We start from the raw sequence: 22,521 nt of genomic DNA, 5'->3' as shown, positions 1-22,521 counted from the left end.
AACCACTACTCTAGATCAGAAAGAGAGACTCAAAACAGTAAAACCTCTCTCTGTGCCCCCATCTGGTCTGGTCCTAGTCAGTGTTAAATTAGTAAATAAATGGCATAAAGTTCTCAATCTCAGTGTTTGCAATATCTCTGTGTTTAATTTTACATTGCACGCTGTTCTTGAATTCAATAATAATATTCATTATCTTGATCATCATTTTTATTTGTAATTGTTATTACCAATTTGCATAAACCTTGCCTTAACAGAAGGGCTCTCTTTTGGAGACAGCCCCATCGTGCCCTGAAATGCTGGGGTGGGTCACATGGGTCTTCATAGATTTTTTTTGCCTTTAGACAGAACAAAAGTGTCTTCTGGGCTGAGTGCCACTTGGAATGCTTTGTACGATTACTCAGATGCCTTTTCCTTCATTACTGTTTCCATCCCTCATTTCAAAGAGCCTCACTGCAGGGAAACAACATTCTCTCTAGGCTGGATTTAGCAGAATGTGTTTGGTCATTTAATTTCTCCACACCCTCAATGCAAAAGGATTACATTCATATTACTGGTTATTGGCAACGTTGGCAATTTTTAAAATTAATTGATTTCCTGGCACTGAAGATTCTACTCTAAAAACAGTTTTGTCAGAAGAAATATGAAGCAAAAGCTGAACTTAAGTCCTTAAATCCCCCTCAGACTTAATTTTAGCTTGTTCATTGATACAATTTGAGATAGAAACTGGGGACCCAGGCATGCAATGCACGCCTGCTAATGTTTGCAAAAAAGATACAATATGGAAAATTTTTATTCAGTCTATTTCTAGGAATATAACTTTTTTCCTGATAATGTATTTAGAAATACTCTTTTCTGGGGCACGTGGGTGGCTCTTTACTGGGGTTTAACCTGGTCAATTAAGCATCGACTCTTGGTTTTGGCTCAGGTCATAATCTCACTTTCATGAGTTCAAGCCCCACATCAGGCTCTGCACTGATAGCGTGTAGCCTGCTTGGGATTCTCTCTCTCCCCCTCTCTCTCTGCCCCTCCCTCATACGTTGCACACAGACTCTCTCTCTCTCTCTCTCAGTATAAATAAATAAACTTAAAAAAAATACTCTTACTGAGAAATGCATGTTTCTTTTAATTCTTCTGCTGACTTTTTTTTCCCCTGATAACATTATGTAATTTTTTTAAGCAATAGATTTAAGAATATCAGAGTTGGAAGAGACTCCAGATATTTGTCATGCAGTGTGTTATTTGACATAAAACTCTTCTACAATGTGCTTACTAAGTAGCCACTTAGCTTTTGCTTGATTACGTCCTGTAATGGAGAACTCACTATGTCCCCATGATTGCCCATCCTATTCTTAGTCAAGTCCTAATGATTATTTTTTTTCTTATTGTAAGTGTAATGTTAAATGTTGAATTTGTGTATTAGAGATTTTACACGGAGGGTTGAAAGATAAAATTTGTATAATAGGAGTTATAGCTAGTGGGATTTTGAATAGTTATGACTATGCAACTCTTGGTCATTAGTTTAGTTAAGGTTTATTGGCTTATTAATGTCCTTTGTCATTCCAAAAATGATTCAAGAAGCTTCAGAGAAAAAACATGACAGGCAAGGTGAAAATTAAAGTAAGTGAAGAAAAATAAAAATAAAAAAGCAAAAAAAAAAAAAAGGTAGGTAAACAGTTTCAAAAGAAAAGGAAGGGAACATTTTTAAAAAAGGGAAATAGTATCAGCTAGAATTAAGTTTTCCATGAAATTTGTGATATTAGATACTTCATACTACTAATCCAAGTAGCCGAAGCAAAGAGAAGTACAAGATCATTTATGGTTAGGGAAGAGCTATTGTTGTCCTTGGTAAGCAAACCATGGGTCTTCCTAATGGATATATACTGTGATGTGCTCCAAAAAAGTCCTCAACTGTGTCTTCCCAATGGATATTAGAGAAAGCTTGCTGCTAACACACCACAGCAATCAAAGTGTAGGTTTGCTAAAGTATCTCATTCAATTGTCCTATCAGGGACAAGTATGTCTGCTGCCTGGTAGTTTGGTTTGACTCAGGGATAATTTTGGAATATCAATATGGAGAGATAAACTGAACATCCTTCAATTAACCACTCCACAGAAATTCTTTTTTTTTTTTTTTTTTAATTTTTTTTTTTTCAACGTTTATTTATTTTTTGGGACAGAGAGAGACAGAGCATGAACGGGGGAGGAGCAGAGAGAGAGTGAGACACAGAATCGGAAACAGGCTCCAGGCTCTGAGCCATCAGCCCAGAGCCTGATGCGGGGCTCGAACTCACGGACCGCGAGATCGTGACCTGGCTGAAGTCGGACGCTTAACCGACTGCGCCACCCAGGCGCCCCTCCACAGAAATTCTATAATTGAACTTGATATGAATAGTATAGCAGAAATCCCAGTGTTAATTTCTTTGAAAAGATTGAAAAGTATAGCATTTTGAAATGGTTTATTAAATAATATTCAAATGCTTTGACAATCAACTGGGCAACAGGGAGAGTTGATGTATTTTACAATAAAAAGAAACCAAATGAAGACAAGTCCCTGTGTAGATGACTCTCCTTGAGTGAGTTTGTTATTATACATTTTGGGTGGGTATGTATAATACACTATTTTACCATGCAGTCTAGAAATGCTCTCTGGAAAATAACGAATAACTCTAGACTAGTGGTTCTCAAACTTTAGTATACTAAAGAATCACTTGAGAACCTTGTCAAATATGCAGTTCTCCCCATTTTCAAGGATGATTTAGGAGATTTGTTTGGAACATAGGAATCTGAATTTTGCAAGTGATCTGTGGATGCATTTTGTGAAAAATTGCATTGAATATGGTAAATTTCTACTCCAAGGCTGAGATTATTTTACCGTTGGCCAAAATTATCAGTAGGTTATTATCAATGCATTTTGTTTCATTTAAATTTTTCCTCTTGGACGGGGAAGGTTATGTCTCTGTTTTATAGGATTTTTATAAAATTGCCTTTATTCATTTAAAACTCAATATTCAGAGGAAGATAGAGGAGATATCCTGGGGTAACATAAAAATCTCTCCTAGTTAAGAATTTTCAATGAACCTCCTATCTTACGCCACCAAATTGCCAGCGAACAACTTTGTTTTTATACTGTATTAATATAGTTCATTGACTTTTAGTATTATTATTCTTGGAAACTTCTTTTTATTGTTCACAAGATGCCTGAGGGAGATCATGTTATTTATAGTTGTGTGGTTATAAACAGATTGAGAAATACAACCTGTGTCCCTAAGTATCTGAAAAAAAAAATGGGGCATCACAGGATAAAGAAGGCTGTTTTGCTTCTGGCAATCCACTTATCTTCCTGTATACCCTGGTGACAAATGGATCATCTGGCTACCTGCTTGAGTGGCTCAGGTGAAGAATCTGCATATTTGAGCTCTTCTACAATCTGCTTTTTGAAAAGCAGAGCCACTAAAAACAATGTCATGCTTAAATTCACACCAGGAGCAATGACTGAATAAACTCTTACCTATCTGTCTTAAACCCTGGATTAATTTACCTAATCAGTTTCAACATTTCATTTTCAGAGTCAAATAGTGAAAAATGTAAAGCTCTTTGATGAAAATAGCAAAACAGGCACTGGGTTAGGTTTTGGGGAAAGAGGGATTGAAGAGGAAAGATGATATCCCCAAGGAGTTGGTATCTAACAACCCTACCTTGTCACTGGGCTCTCCACTATTTTATCTCATCCTCTATCCCTGCCAGGTAACATCTTATCGTGAAACAGGTCACTTTACCAAGTTATTTTCTATTATCTTAAAAATATTATGTTTTGACAAAAAAGTGTTACTGTGTTTCTAATGTCATAAAGTAGAAGTGGCAAATGAAATTGGGTTTTTTAAGGAAAATTTTAGGCTGGTGAAAAAAGAAACATAGAGTAGGTAATGAAGTGGTTATGACTTTCTTTTCAACTAGGGAAAGCATAATCACAGGGTTTTGTGCTGCTTATGCTGATGTTGTATACTTTCTTTCAAGGTGAGTGAGATGTTGGTAGTTATGTCCAGGTAAGCACTTGTGAGAATATTGAATGAGAGGATTTCTTTCATTAGTAAATAGGCAGTCTTTCCTGCTTGAAAGAGTGTCCTCAAATAAAATCCCTTAAAATGGCTTTAGATGCAGAGTTGGTTGTAGTTTCTGTAGAAAAGCCAAGTCTAAGAAACACTGAGCAATCAAGAAGATATTTGAAGAGTTAAAAAGGGTGGTTCTATTCTAGTTGGGTGGCAGAAAATAAAGTTAGGTGAAGTAGTAACTAATACATGATTTTAACAGGTAGAGTTATGGAGAAAATTAGATATGTATCTTTGGAGTATTTAAATCTTATCCTAATTTATATATTATCTATGTTAGTATTTTCAGTAAATTTTTTGGTTGCTTTTAAAATTTTTTTTTATTATTACTTTTTTAATCTTTATTTATTTTTGGAGAGAGACAGAGTGTGAGCAGGGGAGGAGCAGAGAGAGAGGGAGACACAGAATCTGAAGCAGGCTTTAGGCCCTGATCTGTCAGCACAGAGCCTGATGCGGGGCTCAGACCCAAGAACTGTGAGCTGAAGTCGGACGCTCAATCGACTGAGCCACCCAGGCACCCTTGGTTATTTGTTTTATTAAATTGTCTTACTAAAAAGCAAAGCAACTAAACTGGGGTGCCTGGGTGGCTCAGTCAGTTAAGTATCCAATTTCAGCTCAGGTCATGATCTCAAGGTTGGTGGGCATCTGGCTCTGTGCTGACAACTCAGAGCCTGGAGCCTTCTTCGGGTTCTGTGTCTCTCTCTCTCAAAGTAAATACACATTAAAAGAAAAAAAGCCAACCAAATTAAAACCATGAGTTTAGAAACATGTCATACATATATTTGGCTGCATTAATTGTATCTATGAGTTGTGTGGCTATCAGAACAAAAGAGTTTAGGAATAGACCACTGATTTAGCTATCTGAGGGATGCAGGAGGAAAGAGCTTTAAGCAGATGGGTTGGAAGATTAAATTAGTTTATGGCAAACATGGCATCTTCAGCTGACACTCTTCATGGAGGCGTGCAAATCATGACCCTTCCAGATTAGTTTCTGTGCTCACTTGCTATTTTGGAGAGGATGTTTCTTCTCCACATAGGCTTTGTCTTTACCCAACATTCATTTCGAACTTTTCCTCAAAACCTCTGCCCTGCAGGGAGATTTCACTGGGTCACTCTTCCTGATCGTCCTTTTAACTCTTCTGTAACTACATCCATTTTTCAATGGCTTTTTGGTGTCTCTGGTTTTACGCAGAAAATGCATCCCAAGGACAGACAAATGTAGTTGCTCCATTTGCAGTGTAGTGGCTCTTCTCGGAGTGAAGAAATTTAAGACCAGTGCCTAACTGGGGATCAGGATGCCTGGTTTCTATTCCACATTATGCCCCTAGTTAGCCACGGAAGTTGGGCTAGCCAGGCATCTCTCCAGCACGTAATTGGTGTTGAAAGATGAACTGAAACATTAAAATAGTTTTTAAAGAAATTTAAACATAGACTTGAATGCGGCAGCGCCACACAGTGAGCGATTAGGAGAAGGTGGATAGGAGGCAAGGAAAAGACCCCTAAAGAAAGCAAGGAAACAAAGAAACTCCTCCCCTGGCTACCACCAAAAGCCTACTTGTCTGTTTGCAATTGGTTGTTCCTTAGCGTGCTGTTTCTGGTAGGCTGTTTGTGATTGGTTGTTGCGTAGGCTGTTTGTGATTGGTTGTTGCCTTAGCTTTTTGTTTCTGTCCACACCCCTGGCGTCTTGGCCTGCCGCTTTAATGGCTTTCTTGTTTAATTTGACAGCGGTAGCACCAGGTCTCTGCAGGTGGAAGTAACGGGACAGATGAAGAAAAGGGTAAGAATATGTTTTGTAAACGGTAAAGTGCACTGTAAGTGCCCGACTCATCCTTTTCAGTCTCCCCAATCTGCAGCTCAAGCCTCCTGTGCGTGGGGCCTGTGCAGTCACCAGGAGCCACTAAGGCCTCGTTCTCAGAAAGCCTCGTGCTTAGGTGAATGTCCTACTGTTGCCATCTTGAAATGCTGAACAGTTTTGTCTTCTGCCTGTGTTTTATTAAGTGAAGGCCAGTGGGAAAATGGAGCACAGGAGGAGAGGAACGAAATAATACGCATGTCCGCAGCTTCTTGCCGCCTAATTACCTACAGCACAGATTCCCCTTGCTACTTGGGGCTGATTAAGACTAGGCTGAGTGAGTGGTGGGCCCGGTCGGGTAGAAACAACTTGTTTCTAACACAGAAAGAATACAGTGATGGCCTTCTAAAAAAACATAAACAGCTAAGGAATTCTAGCATACTTTTCTTACCTGTGTTACTTCTTTGCATTAGCCAGCCATGTGCACTGAAAATAATAAAAAGAAAGGAAAAATAGGACTTCCGTTTTTTCCCCTCCCTTTCGGTACTTCCTTACACATCAGTCAGCCAAAGGTAAACAGTGTAGAATGTATGCACGTTAGACATGTGAAATAAAAGGGGTGGTGATGGTTGTACAACAGTGTTAATGTACCAAGACCACTGAACTATACATTTAACAGCTAAGATGGTAAATTTTCTGTTATGCTAATTTTACCACAATTAAAAGTATTAAAAATTAAAGAAGTAAAACCAGTTGAGTTAGTGTTGTGGAATGTTTCTGCTGTTCTGGTGAGAATGAAACACATCTACATACACAAGCTAAGGTGTATGAATTACATTATTTTGTGGTGCCACATAGGAGTTAAATCCTCTCATGTTTTCCTTTACTGCGACATTGCAAAATATAAAGTGAATGGTAAAATTAATTCAGTTTAAAGTTGTAATTTAAAAAATTTAGAATTATGGTAAATAGCAAATAATAAATCCATGAAAAGTTGAGAGACTGCAGACAAAAGGAAATATATAAAAAACATATTTTAGTACTTTTAGAGGAACTGTTTTTTCCTACTTACTACGCAAGGGGCCCCACATTTTCATTTTGCACTGGGCCTTGCAAATCATGTAAGTAATCCTATTCACCTGTGTTATGTTTACATTGGTGAGGAATGTTTTGGGAAATGTTAAGATTGCACGTAACCCCACATACATAGTTTTGTGAGCACAAAGTGCCTAGTGGAATGCTCGAAATAGAGATGTACACTTTTAATTTGAGCCTTTACCGCATGTCATGTTGTTAACAAGCTTATTCTGTGAGTTCTCTTGTATTGCTTTTTTCTTTGATTCATTTCTTGATACACGTGCTATTTGAGAGATGTATTCAACATCTCAGCCTGGCATTAATCAGTGACAGCATTTAACAATGAAAAGTTAATGAAGCAGAAAGGATTTTAATTGTTGCTAACCGTCTTTTCACTTTTTCTAATTGCTTTGTGGGTTTTCCATACATCTTCTTTAGGTTTAAAGAATTCTCTAAAAGACAGGAATAAAGAAAGAAAGAAACAGTTTTAAATTCTCGCATGCCTTTTCAAGTCGTTCTTACCAATTCTATAGCAATAGAAAGAAAAAAGGAATGTTTCCTGCAGTTATGAAGACCCCTCAGTGCTAAGTTAGACATTGAAGGTTGGTCGGCCTTTCAGTCACTCTTTACATCTGTACTTCCTTTTTATAACTTTTTCTATAGAATTTATGTCTTTAAATCCTCCCTATGCTAATATTTTCAGATTATTGATTACTGATAAAAGAAAGGAACACTTAATAAGTTTCTTCCTTCACTGTATTTCAATTTTTCCATTTTATCCCCTCCTCCTTTCCTGCACCTGTATTACTGACTCAAGTGCCTCTTATCTTCAAAGCATATTTGAGACCTGTGTCACAGCTGCAGGGAACCAGGCAGATATTGAACCTTAGAATCTTGCTTTTTTTTTTTTCTTTTTTTAAGTGAAAGAGTCAGGAATATCTACTCCGTTGCCCACTTGGTAGGTCACTCTAAACTTAAGTTCTTATTTTTATTTTCAAGGGATATAAAATATGCTGCCTTTGATATTAAGAAAGGTCCTGTTGTTCTTCTGTCAATAGAGTTTGCACTTTGAATTGTATTTTGACTTGAAGCAAGGATCCATCTATGTTGCCTTTCATGATCTGCTCTGGGACCAACAGCCAGCCTGAAAGGTACACTTAACTGGGGTGGTGGGTGCAGTTCAGTCAGTGGCTGAGAAACAGATTATCCACAAACCAGGTTTATTAGAACCTGATTCCTGTTACACTAAAATGCTCTACTTTGATACCGCCAAACCTAATGGACACTTCCCTGTGCTTGGTTAGCCCTACTTTGTAGCATTTGAACACTGATACCTGCTTTTTCTTCTTTTGGTTTCTAGGTCATCACTTTCTCTTTTTAATTCTTTCTGGTTGTATGTCTTTTTTCAGTTGCTGCTTTCCTCTACCAGTTCCTCTTAAGTGAGAGGGTTCTGCAATGCTTGATTCTCAGCCCTGTTTTCCTTTTACTGTATAGTATTTTCACTTGATCTCATTTAAAACCAGAGCTTCAGCTGCTTGGTGTGCCCTGTTGACCTGTCTCCTGCGTAGATCTCTTTCTTGAGTTGTTTTCTTTATTTTCATTGTATTAATTAGGAAAGTATCAGTGGTAATGAACAGAAAGTCTGATAAACAGCTGAAGAAAATAGGACATACTTCTTGTCACATACTGAATAATAAGTCCAGAGATAGTCCATGGCTTTTGCAGAAGTCCTTCTAATCATTAGTGATCCAAGTTCTGTCTTTTTGCTCCAGAACTGCTAGTGTATTGGCTTTTGTCCTACTGCTTGTTGCTTCCTGGTCATGCAAAGGCTGCTTTGTCTCCTGGCATCACATCCGTGTTCCAGAAAGGGAACGTGGAGGAAGTGATAAACAGTTTGAATCTGTATTTTGTTTATTAGAAGGCAAAATATTCACTAAAAATCCCACCAACCGTTTGTTCAGATATATTTCTGATGAAATGTCACTATCTATAACCTTACGGTGGATCATAAAATTAATTTTTAAGCTTTTTTCTTCTATGATCAAGATAGGAAAGGAGAATGTAGTTTTGAATAGTTTATCTGCAGTTTGGGGTAACCAGTCCAGATTTTGGGTAACTTTCCAGTTTTGGCCTGTTTTCATACTTGATATCTCTAACTGGCTATTCCACAGATACCTTAAACTCAGCCTGTAGATTTTTTGGGAAGGGAGTAAAATGTGGAACAGGGAATGGCAAATGATAGGTTCCATGTTTTTGTGGTTTTAGTCCGGGGATGAAGTTCATGTCTCGGTGTAGGGCAGCTGAAATTGCCATAGAAAACCTGCTGGCTTTATGACCAGAGGAATAGAGGAGCCTGTGGTAGCTACAGCTTAAGGGAAGAAGAGAGAGCCAGAAAATGGAAGCCCTAGGTATGTGCAGAAACTCATACTTAACAAAATTATAAAAGATAATGGTACATACGATTTTATACATTGGGTGATACAAAGTGTTGCTAGAAGGGTTCAGAGAAATTCAAGGGAGTCCAGGGGTGATTATAAGAGATTCAGGTAGACTTTCATAGAAATTGCAGCACTTTAACTGGATTCTGAAAGATTCATTTTATTTTCCCACAGAAGGATGGCAAAGATGCATGTCCAGTGAGCTATCAGAATCAATAAAACTTTTGGTGCCTGCAGCTTAAATCAGAGGGAAAATGGTATTGGGATTACTGTAGACATTCCTGTAGGGAAAATATGAGTCACAAGGGCATTTGGGAAGCTCTTTAGAAATAACAAATGCGTGATGCCTATACCTGGACTTCCAGACAGAGAATGCTAGAAGCGTCTGATTAACCCTCTCCTCTTTAGTTACTGACAAAGTAAGTGCTTTATAGCATTAACAGGTCGCTGCAAGGTAGAAGAAAGCAATATAAGGCCAAAGGAGAGAGAGAAAAACACCAAACACTGCATTTCTTTGTCAAAAACTCTATGTACCTATAGTAATGTGTGAACTCCACCTAAAGGTTGGGCTGACCTAGACCACACATGTAAGGATAGACTCAACAATGCTAAAAATGAAAGGACTTAACTGAGATTTGAATTTCCATCTACTGCAGGTGAAATGGAGTTGGAATTTGTATCTAACCAAATTAATTTCCCGTATTTTCTGCTAAGTCAAAAACACAAACATTCTTCAGAACGATATTACAAAATCTAGAGACTCCAAAACACAATTTTGTGATGCTCAGAACAAAATCCATTTTTGCTTAAAATATGAAGAACTAGGAAAATGTGATCATTTCAGGTGGAAAAACAATCAGTTGAGGTGAACTGCTGGGTGATCCATATCTTTATTTCTTAGACAAGACCTTTAAGTAGCTATTATAAGTATGGCCAATTAAGTAATGAAATAAAAGATAGGTTATCTCAGAAGATAAATGGAAAATTTAAAAAAACACAAAAAGGGAATTATAGGGAAAATATAATATCTGAAAGTTTAAGAAATTAGTGCATGGATTTAATAGCACAATAAATATGATAGAGTCAGTGAATTTGAGAAAAATAAACCCGAAAGATGAGAGATCAAATACATTAAAAAATGGAAGAGTTTCAGAGAATTGTTGAATAATTTCAACAAATTTAAAATATAGCTAATCAGATTATAGAATGAAAGGAGAAAGAGAAAGGATCAGAAAAAAAAAAAATATTTGACAAAGTAATTGCTAAAACTTCCCAAACTTCTTGAATGAACATGACATCCCTATGGGCAAAATAGGTAGGCAGCTAACAAGGGTACTGTTAAATAGTCTTTTTTAATACTGATGAATAATTTAAACATAGCGAGAATACATGAGCTGAGGATGGTTTCCCTAATAAAAAGCCATGATCCTTTTCCCAGGTGCCTGAGACAGTTTTCAGATCCAGAAACCACTGACTAATGAGGTGGCAGTCCACAGAAGGAAGGACCCTGTAAAACCACTGGCAAATATATATTGTAATAATGCTTCCCAGGAAGGACCTGTAGCTGTTTTCTTGGGTAAATGTATACTGGGGGGAAAAGGAATACCCAGACATTTTGAGGACTATCAGACACAGTTGAAGTTGACACAGATATCTGAAAACTGGAGGGGCATCATTGACCACTGTTAGAGTAGAAACTTATGGAGACAGTGTAGTAAATGGGAGTCTTGGCCCAATCTGGTTTATAGTAGGTCTACTGGGTCCATTTACCCAACCAATAATCATTCCCCTGGTCTCTGAATATATAAATGGTACTAACATAATTGGCCGTTAGAGTAACTCTAACTGCTACTTAGAGTCCTTGACCAGTAAGGAAGTAAAAGTAGTAGTGACAAAGGCTTCCCTCCCTTCAAGGTGCTGAGAAATAAAACACAGTATCTCATCCTGCTTATATGTGTGTGGAAGAGGGATTAGCAAAAATTGGTGCCATCTTTAAGAATCTCAAGAATGCAGAGGTGGTATTACCTATTGTATTTCCATTTAATTTATCAGTCTGGCTCTTGCAGAAACCAAAAGGATATTAAAGAATGACCATAGTCTCAACTGTAAGTTTAACCAAGTTGTAGCCCTGATCACACATGCTGCATTAGACGTGGCATCTATTACTTGAGCCAATTAATATGGGTAAAGGTTAACGTTATGCATTCTTTTCTATCCCAGTCAGTAAAAAGGATAAACAGTTAACATGCACATGGAACAGATAAAAATATATACTTAGAATTTTGTCCTAGAGTTATATTAACTTTTTCATGTCTAAGATTTCTTGGATAGGGCACAAAAACATGAACCATAAAAAAGAGGATGAATTGGATATTATTAAAATTAAAAAGTTTTGTTTTTTGAAAGACACCATGAAGAAAATGAAATTCAAGATGAAGAATGGGAGAAGATATTCACAAGATATTTGACAGATAATTTAAGTCCAGAATATTTTTAGGACTTTTGTAATTCAGTAATAAAATAATCACTTCCTCTGCACAACACAGATAATTGGTTAAAATATTTGAGCCAACACCTCACTGATAAATATATATAAATGGACAAAAAAGTACATGAAGGGATGCATGGCATCATTAGTTATCAGAGAAATGCCGATTAAAACTATAGTGAGATACCACTTACACACCTATTAGAAAATTGATAATACCAACTATTGGTGATAATGTAGAGCAACGGGAATTCTCATACATGTCTGGTATGGATGTAAAATCATAGGGCCACTTTGGAAAACTTGGTTTCTTAAGAGCTTAAACATATACCTACCACATAAGCCAGATATTCCAATCCCAGGTATTTTTATAGCAACTTTATTTACATTAGCATGAAATGGAAACAACCACTTGGTCCTCACCCACAAATCCAACTCATCTGTAGCAATAAGGAGGAGTAGATGGATGGTTGCCTTGGGCTGGGTTTGGAAGGAGGGATGAATTACAAAAGGATTCAAAGAAATTTGGATGATGATAGAAATGTTGTGATTGTAATTATAGTGGTTTTTATGCAGCTTTACGTGTCTATCATAACTCATTGAATTATATACTTCAAGTGAGTATACTTTAATATACACAAATTATACCTCAAAATTGATTTTAAAAAATCTACAGTGATTTCCAGTACCTTTTAGGGGAAAGGCCAGTTTTGCTGGTTAGCCTAAAAATTCTTTTCAATTCAGCCCCATGGCTAATTGCTCTGGTCCCAACTGCTGGCAGTTCTCCATATAAAGCACCATTACTTATACTTTCCAAGTGCATCATGCTCCTGCTGTTCAGCACTCCTCTCCTTTCTCTACCACTGTAACTTTTATTGATTCTTTAAGAATCGTCTCATGCATAGTCTTCTCTAGGAAATGTTCACTGGTTCTTTAGCATGAGTTGATGACTGTCTTGGGTGTTTCATTCCCCAGTGCCCCCAGCACCCACCTGTCACATGACGGGCTGTGTAGGTACTGTTGCCTTCCTTAATATCCTCACTGGATTTTATATTTTGTAAGGACAGAGACTACACTATAGTCATTTTTTCTATCTTCACTGTCTGGCACAGAGTAGGTATTTAGGTGTTTAATAACTACTTGCTGAATAAAGTATTAATAGGTAAAGATCAGTTTCAGCATTTTACATTGTTATTATTTGCACTTTCGAGGCAATAGGACAATATAAGAAACTTCTGGAGGGAGAGGCTCATGTCTGAATGTTGTAGAAAGTAACAGGATTACTTTATGAACTCTGCCTCGTTCTTCCATACACTTTGTTTTTGTACTATAGAACTACTCTGTTGGTAAAACATGAAATAGATAGAACTTGATTATAGTCCCCTACTTAGAGGTACTGTTCTTTTTCACAGCGAACGTTCAGTGTCAAGTGGCTTCCAGTTCTGCAGAGCACCCTTTCATCATGCTGAAATGCGACTGGCCTCCTGTGTCTTCTGTCCCCAGGCATTGCTCTTATTTCACCTGGTTCTTGTCTGTCCCATTTTGTGCAGTCATTTCTAGGCTCCTTTGAAATTTCATGCCCCCCCTTTTTTTAAATCAAGATTGCCTAATAAAAAATAATGGTAAGATTTCAAGCCTGATACACAGAGTGGTCCCTGATTAGGCTGAGAATTACCGTGTTTGGAATCTATTGTTGATATCATGTTTTTGGAGCTTCAGGGTTGCATGAAATTGTGTAGCATGTACATCTTTGGGATAGCCAAGGCCTTTTGGTTTTTGGACATTACAAACTCTAGGCTTCCAGGTTCTAGCCTAGAAGACAAAATGACTACAGAAGGAAAAGGTGCTAGGATTATATATGTCTTGTGCCTTTTTTTTTCAATAAAGGGAACTGATTTTTTTTTTTAATGTTTATTTTTGAGAGAGAGCGAGAGCATGTGAGCTGGGGAGAGGCAGAGAGAGAGGGAGATAGAGAATCCAAAGCCGGGTCCACATTGTCAGTGCAGAGCCCCACACAGGGCTCAAACTCACAAACAGATCATGACCTGAGCCGAAGTCAGACGCTTAACCAGCTGAGCCACTTGGATGCCCCTTGTGCCTTTTACTCATAAACTGAAAATGGTCTCTCTCTTTTTTTTTTTCTTGACATACATGTGATTTGTTCTTTTCTCTACCTGTATCCAAATTATTACTGGTATTTAAAAATATTTTTTTCACTCTTTTCACAATCCTCTGTATTTGCCTCTTTTTTTCATATTTCCTCTCTCACCTTTTCTCACTGTTGCATCCAAATGATGAGTTCTTAAAGATTTTGAGGACACCACTTTCTCTTGTGTGGCTCATTTTTAAGCATTTTATGAAGGGTGAAAAGAAACAACCCATATTACTTATGATTGTGAAGAAAAATGACAATAGTAGGGACTGTTAACAACAATAATAAGTTATTGGCATTGTTACCTTCTTGAAGGGATGATGTGAACACTTTAGCCTAGTACTTTATAAAATGCTCCTTTGAAGGAATGCTTTAAGTAAAATATAGTAATTGTTCCTAGCATTTTGACTAGTATTGGAGTAAAGTACTATTTGGACCCAACTGTGATGTGGACTACTTATAATTTTTTTTTTTTTTTGCATTGAGAATATAATCCACATGTACTGATTCTTGGATACTGCTTTGTTAAAATTATATCAATGACTCCATTTTTCCTCTTTAAAAATAGTTTCAGATGAAAAGTTCAAAGCCTTTACTCTCTGAGTTTGTTTGAATGTTTCATAACGAAGTCAGTTCTCTATACTGTAGACACACACACTGCAGTACTCAGTGCAGGACCACCTGTCCATCTGTCACTCCCGCTTGTGACAGAACATGAAAAAGGTCACTGGGTTGTTTTTATGGTAAACTGGAATGATCCTCTTACATCAGTTAAATTTAAAATCTCCCCAACTACTAAAAACATAAACTCCTTTTCTAGAGAGGATAAAAGATGAAACAGAAAAAGCTTCACTTACACTACAAATTTTGCAGGATGTTTAGAGTTGTATAAATATGCTCTATGGAAGATTTCTGTTTCCTTGAAAATATAGTTTGACTCCATTACAGAATTACAGATAAAAGATGACCGTTTAACCTGCTCATGTTCATAAATATGCAAGATTTGTTTGCAGAGTGAAATTGTTTCTAAATTAAGCAAAAGATTAAATGTGGCACCAAGATAAAAGTACTTTGCTTACCATCTTGAACACAGAAGCTGAAAAATCCTCATATGTAGGAAGAAAATGGAAAGGAAATAGGCTTTACCTGAGCTGTTGATCACCCAGCTAACCTGAAGATTAAACCAAAGATTCATTTGAAGGCAGAGAAGGATCTCAAGGACTAGATCAGAAGAGAGGGCTTTAGGAGGCCAGCAAAGTTACATGGGTTCAGTCACAGGCAAATAGATAAGGATGGCCTGGCTGTGAGGGCATAACAATAAGAGCTTGTCTAGGACAGAGAGGAAGAAACGGAGCCAGAGACTTAGTTGTCTTATTAGGAAACAAGAGAAGTAAAGTCATTAAATGCAGGAAAATACAGGGCGGTTGACTATTCAATACTAGAGGTTACTGACATACTTACTTGTTAAGCCTCCACAAGTGTGCATATTTGAAGGTGAATTACTCATAGTTGGAGGTTAAATTTTATGATACATTAAGACATGTTATAAGTAGTTTGCTGTTTAATGAAAATGACATGTACATACTCACATTATATTTAAAAATGTTACAGTAAAAAGAATTGTCTATTATTCCCAGAGATTCTTTTATATCAGTTTAACAACTGAAACTGTCCTAGGATTTATACATTCACTGCGTTTTATTTGTTTATATAAAAACCCAACTGTCTTGGGTTTTTCACTGACACTTTTGTTTCAATGTGCAAGGGCCAGATAATAACAGTGGTTTCTGAATCTTGGAAGAGTGTCGGAAGCCTCTTTAGCTCCACAGGTGAAATTAACTTTTCCCTCCTTGTCCCTGTTTTAAATTCAGCCCCTTGTTCTTTTCTTTGGCACTTAAGTGACTCAGAACTGAGAAACTGTTGCTTCTGCTCCTAGTCGTTCTTTATTTAGCCAATATACACCAAGAACCTGCTCTGTGCCAGAGCTGTTCTGGGCTCTAGAGAGAGAACAGGTCAGGGAGATCTATTTTAAAGGCGATAACCACAAATAATGAAAAGCTAATTTCAAATATTACTCTGTGCTATGGAGAAAGTAAAGCAGGTGACTGGCCTGGAGGATAGGAAGACTTAAGGTTGAGAAACAAAGATTTCTCCAAAGAAATGAAATCTGAGCTGATTTTGCCCATCACCCCAAATAGCAAGTGAAAAAACCCAACATAGGATAAATGGTATGATCAAGGACAGAAGGAAGGCCTTTGGAATGGAGCGTAAGGGGTTAATAAGACTAAAATGATGACAGAACGGGAGGGAGGGGCAGGATCGTGGAAATGCTCATAGGCCATAAGGAATTTGAATTTTATTGTAAGTATGGTGAGAAACCATGCTTTGTTGCTAGTATAGAGGTGGTACTTAGCTTAATCAAAGTTGTGATGTAGTCCGATCTTTTTCTTTAAAGATAAATCAGAGAAGGGTAGGAATAAAAAAGTAGGGAGATATGTTGGATGTAGCTGAGTGATTCAAGTACAGGGTGAGAGTAGAAGTTAGCATGAGGGGAGATAAAATTGAACCATGTATAGTACACTCAGGTGGGCCTTCACCACTCGAAAGCAAGGCAGGTGGTTACCTATAGATTCTGGTTTCTGTGCTCACAGTGATGCTCAGTATTTAGTCTTTCCCTTGTGGATTCCAGTTGATGAAACAAAATCTATCATTAGTCATTTATTGCTTGGACTAAATTCTCCCTTTCCAAATGCAAGTAATTTCCTTGCTGTATTAAAGACATTAACATAAATTTAATAATCTTAGCATTTCTTATGTACATTAGAAGAAACCAGAAAACAGCAGCTTGTTTAGAAGACCAAGATGGACACAGAGGAAGATAAGAATGTAGCACTGAATGTTCTTGCTCCATTGATTTGCAACTGCTGTATTGAATTTTGTGTGTGTGTGAGTGTGTACTCAATTGTTGCACTACATTTTAGTTACTGAGAAAATGTTTGTTGACAAATATTCCTGCACTCTCCAGCATTCTCGTCTTAGTTTAATGGTCTACTTCTCCCATGTGATAAACACATGTGGCTTTTCTAGGAGCCTACTTTTGGATGTTCAGCTTCACCCATGATGAAGGACTAGATTCTGTTTTCTGAAGGGTAATCAAAGATGATGATGTTTTGGGGAGATTGGTTTATATTGAATTCTTTTGGGTTTCATCATATAATACTTGGCCATCCTGCCATATTTTGAGCAAGGTATCATATGTTTTATGAGGCTGAAAGGACAACAAATTCAACAATGAGAGATGTAAACACCAGTCAAAAGCAGGGATTGAGTCAGTACATCAAGTAGTATTTTTAAGCATCTGTTATGGGCAAACATACTAGGTGCCCTGTAGAATATAAGACTTGGAGAGACTACATATATACTTAAAATTATAAAATACAGTTTTACATAGGATTTCGTAAACTGATTGACACAAAATGTTGCTAGAAGGGTTCAGAAAAATTTAAGGGAATTGGGGGGGTGATTATAGGAGAGTCAGGTAGAGTTTCCTAGAAACTGTACTACTTTAACTGGATTCTGAAGGATCCATGTTATTTTCCCAGAGAAGGATGACAAAGGTGCATGTCCACTGAGCCATCAGAATCAATAAAACTGTTGGCCCCTGCAGTTTAAATCTTGGGAAAGCAATATGGGGACTCCTGTAGACATTCCTGGAGGGAAAGTGTGAGACCCAAGGGCATTTGGGAAGGTCTTTAGAAATAACAAATGCCTGAAGCCTATACCTGAACTTCTAGAGGGTAAAGAAACATCTGATTAACCCTCTCTTCTTCAGTTAGTGACAAAGTGTGTGCATGTAACATCAATAGGTTGCTGCAAATTGGAAGAATGTACTATAGGCCCAAAGGAGAGAGAAACTAAGTATTGGGTTCCTTTGTCAAAATTTATGGTTACTGATAGTAATGCTTTATCTTTGTTTTCCTTCTTTTGTTAATCATTTGCATTTTAAGTTCTTTTAAAAGAAAGAGACAGTGTATGTATTTATGCTATTAAAGGGAATTTAAAAAGGTTTTAGCTTGTAGCACAAGTATTTAAGCATAGGTGCAAAATACAAAAAGAGTACATATTTCAAATTGTCTGTACTCTGATGAGTATGTTCAGTAGGATGCTTTTATTTTTAGTCTGGTATAAATTACATTTTTTTTTCGATGTGGCTTCTTGTTGTAGTCTATAATAAAGAATGGAGTGACAGGTAGGTCAGCCTTTTCTGTATCTGGATGAATACCATTTGTTCTGTAAGCCTTTCATAGAATTTATTTATTTATTTGAAAGGAACACATATAATCAGGTACCTTTTTTATTCTGTATAAACAAGAACAATGAAAAACTGTATATTGGGGTAATTTAAATAAAACAATTATATTACGAAAAAGCATATAATACTGTTTATTTAATATTCCTCAAATGGAAGTATTAATTTCTATTTTAGAAAACAGTCAACAAATTTCCTCTCTTCTGAGTCAAGGTAAATGTTCATTGGTTTTACTATGTGGGATTCAACTGGACAGACTATACTGGTTAACAAAAAGCAGCTCATTATAATTCCTGACTTTATAAAAGAATTCATTACTACTGGAGAATGTTAAGCCTGTAGAGCAACAGAGACAATAATAGGTGAATATAATACAAACATTTTTCTTCATTTTTATATTACATTTTTTGGTTTTGCCCAACCCAAAATGAAATAAAACTCCCGTTTAGGTGCAGCAAGTATACTTCTTAAGTGAAGCATAGAAAAGGAAAGAAATAGATTTACAGAGATTGGCTAACTCTAATGGGTAGAAAACGTATACATTTTTGTTATTTGGATTCATATTTCAGTAGTTAGAGTTATAGAATTTAATGTATTTTATCCTTATTTTTCCTAAAAAGAACCTTATTTCTATATCTGAAATTATGGAATGAAATGATTTAGCCTTTCTTGAAAAGCAAAAATACATTGTAAACATTTAATTCAATATGAACCCTACTGCATGAGTCTTAAATAATTGCTGAGTGGAATGAATCAGGAAGAAAAAGAAACCGATTTCAGAGCAAACATGTTTGTCATTTTATATATGCTTGCTGTCCCTATTATTTCAACAAAGAAAATACAAATTTCAGAAAAACAAAATTTGCCTGCAGTTAGCCAGTACAATCTTGCTTTTTTCTTGGCTGCTGTAATATATTTCCTGGAGGGATATTGAAGAATATTCTTCTCTTCTTCCTATTCTGTGCTCACGTACCTGATGTAAAATAACTGATGACACTAAAATAGATATGGAAGCATACATACTAATCCTGAGTGTTGTGGTGAAAACCGTATCAAAGGGATTCTCTAAAGAGAATTGGTTCTCCTAAATATAAGTAGCCATCCGCAGTTCTGTATGAGCTGGTGGGATCTTGCTAATGAAATGGCCACGTGTGAGCCAAATGGCATGGGCTCATGTAGGAGTTGAGAGTTGGAGTAGATAATAGGTGGAGTAGCTAACTTTAGTGAGTGTTAAATATATATTAAACACTACTTGGTTATACATATATTCTTATTTCATTTAAGGAATTCTTATAGGTATTATTACCCAATCTACAGATAAGAAAACTGGGCATACTTAAATAACTTGCCTAATTCACACAAGTGCTAAGTAAAAGAGACTGAAATCTAATGCAGATCATCTGACTGTAGAGCCAATACTGTTATGCAATTCTGCCACCACAGATAAGTTCCTAGAGTTCTTTCTCTGAGATTATAAAACTATGATACATGTCTTCTTCAAGAACTCAATAAGGAGAGACCTCTCGACAACAGAAGAATATGTCTTTGGGAGTATGTCTTTGTGTATGCAGGCCTGGAAATATATCTAGCTAATGATTAGGGGTTAAATAGTAGAAAAAAGATGACATTACAACTTATTTTAGTGAATTTCTTTAGTTAGGATGTATTGGTTTTTAATAGCCCAAAATAAAGATGATTCATGATCACAGGCCAGGACAACCTTTGTTGAGAGAGGATGTGTATGTTTGTTAGCATCTGATATGATTCAAACTATAAGGTGAAAAAAATACTTTAGGGTAAATGCCTATAAATTTAATACTAGAAGTGCACTTTACAGCTGTGAGCGTTGCCAAATTATAATGTCATATAATGACATTAGAGATTGAAAAAATATTTGCAAACTATGACTTCAGTAACGTTTTCATTTATTGGTTGCTTACATAACACATCCTCAAAGGCTTTAAAAAACAATTTGCAAACAGCTTGGAAATATTCTAGCATTTTAGTAAGGTAAAAAGAAAATATATGTACTAATTTGGAAGATAGAGAAACCATAACCAAAAAAAATTAAGTAGCGTGTTCAGTGCCACTGAATAAATTGGAAATAACTCTTATACAAATGATTTTCACATCACTTTTGAACCACAGTAAAAGCCTATCTGGGAACTCTGCTCAAGTTAGCTCCTCTATTTATCTTGTTAGCCAGGATGGCATGATTTGCATTAAAAAACAGTCCTTTGAAGAACATCTTCATTTAAATGACAGGCAAAGAACAATATGCCACAGTAAGGATGAAAAGCAACTAAAGAGAGAGGAGGAAGACTAGGAGAGGACATGTTATGAAGCTGGTTTTGCACAAGTACTAAACAAGTAATGAAAACAAGAAGGAGGTCAATGGTATAAAAAGCTTCCAAGCCATCAGGTAAGATGAAGGCTGAGTAGTGTACACTAATTACATTTAGAAAACAGGAGCTATTTTGCGGAGTTTGGATTTCAGTTGAGTAGAAGAAATAGAATCTATATTGATGTAGTTGAGAAGTGAGGAGGAGTCAGAGTGTAGGCAACCTAGGTATTAGTATGACCTAAAGGTTAGGGATAAGTAATAGCTGAAGCTTTTGAACTGAGAAGATACTTTCAGAATTTGGAACAGTGTTAATTTCTGATAGTGATACCAAAAAATGGGCAATTAGCTATTTGTCGAAGTAACTTAGACAATGAGTTGTATAGATGAAAACTTAGGAAATATACATAATCAAGGCAACTTGATTTCTTAATAACTGAGTGTTACTAAGAAGCTGTCTGCCCAGCCTTATTTGATACTATAATTGAAGTTACATGCTAATGGAAACCTGGTAGGTGGTTGTAATGTTAAGAAAACAAAAAGAATACCTTACAGAGAGGTATCTATCTTGTTGTGAAGAACAATGACAAATATAAATATATATATATATATATATGATTGCAATTATATAATATATGAAAATTATAGAATATAAATACAACAATAGATTAAACATCCTAAAATTATATGCCATATATAGAATACAGTTACATCATACTGTACATACATCATATTGCCTGGGGCTACTGATAGAAATGAGGAGTGCCTGCAAATACACATGAGAAAACTCTTAGGGTGACAATGGTGTTTTAAAACTAAACTGTGGTGATGGTTACAAAACCCTATGAATGTAATTGAATTCATTGAATTAAACAGTTACAGTGGATAAATTTATGCTGTAGAAATTGTAAGTCAAAGTTAAGATAATCTGTAACCTTTTGAAACAGATATTTTGATTATTGATTTTAATCATTTTTATTTCATATTATATGAATTTAGAGCTCTAAATGATACCCAAACATTGCATTCTTATTTTTTTTTATTGAGGTAAAATTTACATAGAGTCAATTCTGCTATATTGTGACACATGTATTCCTAAAAAACACTATGCTATGGAAAATTGCTCAGCAAAGAAATGCAGTGCTTATGGGGAAAAACGTGTTTTGGGGCACAATATATGCATAGTGTCATTTGCTGGTGAAATGGAGAACAATAGGGACTAGTAAAAATGGTAGCACAGTTTCACACATGTTAAATGGATATGAAAAAAATAATATACATTAATTTGAAAAAGACCTAATGTTTCCTTGTAGAAATGGGCTTCAGAAGGGTTTTAGCTTATGAGTTATTTTGAAGTGGTAGCTGTTACTTTCCTAGGGCTGCTGTAACAAATTACCACAAGCTGGGTGTCTTTAAACAGCAATTTATTCTCTCATAGTTTTGGGAGCTACAAGTCTGCAAGTGAGGTGTTGACAGGCACATGCTCCCTCTAATGGTTCCGGGGAAGAATTCTTACCTCTTCCAGTTGCTGGTGGTTCCTGGCAATCCTTGGTATTCCTTGGTTTGTAAATACAATCACTCCAGTCTCTGCCACTGTCTTCGCTAAGCCTTCTCCCTTGTGTACTCTGTTTCTTTGTGTCCATATCTCCCTCTTATAAGGACATGAGGCATATTGGAGTTAGGGTTTACCCTAATCTAGTATGACCTCATCTTGACTTGATTACATCTGCAGAGACTATCTACAAATAAGGTTATATTTACAGGACCTAGGTAGACATGACTTTTTGAAGGACACTGTTCAACTCAGTGCAATGGATT

At 36.4% G+C, this 22,521-nt stretch overlaps 1 long non-coding RNA gene across 1 annotated transcript; it reads left to right on the top strand.

Moving 5' to 3' along the window:
- Positions 1-5,787: 5,787 nt before the first annotated feature.
- LOC147583120 (uncharacterized) lies at positions 5,788-13,541 on the top strand. Its single transcript, XR_015242848.1, has 2 exons — positions 5,788-5,883; positions 13,314-13,541. It is a non-coding gene; the product is annotated as an uncharacterized LOC147583120 (long non-coding RNA).
- The last annotated feature ends 8,980 nt before the right edge of the window (positions 13,542-22,521 follow it).

Source organism: Puma concolor, chromosome A2 (assembly GCF_028749965.1).
Source record: "Puma concolor isolate L17-30 chromosome A2, mPumCon1.1.hap2, whole genome shotgun sequence".
Classification (NCBI taxonomy): domain Eukaryota; kingdom Metazoa; phylum Chordata; class Mammalia; order Carnivora; family Felidae; genus Puma; species Puma concolor.
This window is presented reverse-complemented; position numbering and strand designations above follow the sequence as displayed.